The sequence below is a fragment of the Alligator sinensis genome, unplaced genomic scaffold (genome assembly GCF_000455745.1).
Source record: "Alligator sinensis unplaced genomic scaffold, ASM45574v1 scaffold1874_1, whole genome shotgun sequence".
Classification (NCBI taxonomy): domain Eukaryota; kingdom Metazoa; phylum Chordata; order Crocodylia; family Alligatoridae; genus Alligator; species Alligator sinensis.
In genome coordinates, this window is record NW_005843441.1 from 65523 (window position 1) to 68070 (window position 2548).

The window sequence follows — 2548 nt, forward strand, 5'->3', positions numbered from 1 at the left end:
TGGGTGGGTGTGTTCGGGTGCGGCGCCGGGTGGGTCTGGGCCAAGGCAACCCCAGATTAAGAGATTCAGAGACGTTTTTGTTCAGAAGAAAGAAGGAATCTAAGAAACAGAAAGCTGGGAAGGAAGTGTTTTCAATAGTTTTACCACATATGCAGGAGGTGTCTGCCATGAAAAAGGTTTTACAGAGACTTGGTCACAATCCTTTGACAGAACAGGTGGTGACAGATATTGGTTCCTTGTCAGATTCAGATGATAAACTGGAGAAGTACCTGCCATGGACTTCAAAAGAAGAACAGCCCTGGTCTTTTGGTTATCGTGGGAAGGATGCCAGGATACATATGATAAAGTAAGGAAAGAGAAACAAGAGAAAAGGAGTTACAGCAGGTTAAGGAGGATCGGGAGAGATGGAAGGCTACAGCTTTGGGAGTTCAAAGCCAGTTGGAGCCTTTACAAGAGGCATACCGAGAAGAGAAAATAAGAGAAAGTGAATTGTTGAGAAAGGTGGATGAACAAGCTAAATATAAAAAGGAGACAGAAGTCTTACAGGGTATGGTGCATCAACTTACCCTAGAACAAGGAAAAGCCCCTGCTAACCATAGCCTCTGTAAATCAATCATTAAACACCTGAAACAGAAATTAGGCTTTGCTACTCGCCAGAGAGCTGCAGTTACAGGAGAAAATTGTTGTGAAGAAGAAGATTGGAAAGTGACCCCTTTGGAGGCATGGGATGGAGATATTCAGAATGGGGAAGGAAAATTAGTTACCCAGGTTACTGAAAATAGGGACAATCAGGATCATGTAACATCCACAGCCTGGACTGTAGTTCCCCTCTCCACTTCTGACATACAAGGCCATGGCACTAACATTGGGAGTTTTAACTAGAGAAAATCTGTCCCAGTGGGCTGTCCATGCCTTACAACTGTGTGTCCTGGAGGGGTTAACCACTGAAGAATTCAAATGCCTTTTTAACCACCTGTGCTGCTATGGAACTACAAGGAGTTGTGCATCGGGTAATATTTGTCAGGAGGTGATGTGACTCCACCAGATTGTTGTTTAAGACATTAAGTGACATGGCTACCCGTGACTGGTATTCGGTGATGCAGTGGCGTAGGAATGAGACCTTAACCTGCACTATCATGCGGACAGTGCATGATCGCTAGTAACCTAACCAATCAGAAGTTGCCCCTAGAGCGTGACTGGCTGGACCAGCATGCTGAGGCCTCCAGAATGTTCCATCAAGGGGGGGCCCTGATTGGCTCAGGGAGGCCTCTAGCTAGATTCCTAGCATAGGCTACCACAGCTTATAGCTAGACCACGCGCAATCCGGAACGCCCTGTGTGTTGCCCAACTAGGCATCATACTTGTACTGATAGTATTTTTGGCTGCAGACCTTCACAATTACACCTTGCTTGTTACTCGCCGCTACCCATCAGTTGTTCGTTTTTCTACCTGTACCACGTCGTCTGTGTCTACCTGCCACTGTAAATAGTATTCAACTCGTTAATCATCTTGTTGGTTTGTAAGTAAATTTATGAATTTTCTTCACCTACTACTTGTTGCGCTTTTTTCCTCTCTCACACTTGGCATCCCCGAGCGTGTCTGGGTTGGGGTCACTACTCGGTGCCCCACTCGACACGCAACTGAGGCCATTTTCCAAACACCATCCTTGAATTATGGCCCACAGTATTTGAGAACCATGATAGTGTTCTAGCTCTTTTGCCAGCTCTGGGAGAACAGATAGGAAGGCGACAGCTCTGAGTGCAAGATGCAGCTATGTCCCAAGCTCCCAAAGAAGGATCAAAAAAGGGAATGTTATACAAATAAACATTTTGCCTATTGCTTTTAATTTTATGTATTTTCTTGGATTTGCACAGTGGTGTGATGCTATTTTGATTTCAATTCCTTTTTTTATGATGCCCAACACTTTATTGGCTTTTTTTGGTCATCGCCGCACATTGAGCTGACTTTTTTGAGATTTCTGCAATGACTTCAAGGTCTCTGTCGTAAGTCATAGCAGCTAGTTAAGAACCCAGCACTGTGCACCTATAGTGGAAGTTATTTTTCCTTTCATTGGTCAACATTGAAGTTCATCTGCCCTTTTTCTTTGCCCACTAAATCAGCTCAGTGACATCTGCAGCTCTTCTCCATCATATTGGCATGTGATTACTCATAGTAAGTTGGTATCATCTGATTTATTACTAATTTTAGCATGTTTTGCCAGATCTTCCTCAAATTCTTTTTTGGCCTTATTTCACTTCTACACCTAAGCTGCCAGAGTCTGTGGGCTTTCCTGTTTTCCTCTTTTTGAGCATGCCTTCCATTTTTTGAAGCATGACTTTTTTGCCTTGGATGGCCTCCTTCACTCTGCTATTAAACCATGCAGGAGCTTTAATGGGTGCTTGGCACCTTTCTTAATTTGTAGTATACACATTTTGTGAGCCTCTAATACAGTCATTGTAATCAGTTTCCAGGCTGCCTATAGGCTTCTTATTTTTTCCCACTACAATTAACAACATTTTCTTACAGTATTTCTCATTTGGGGGGGGGG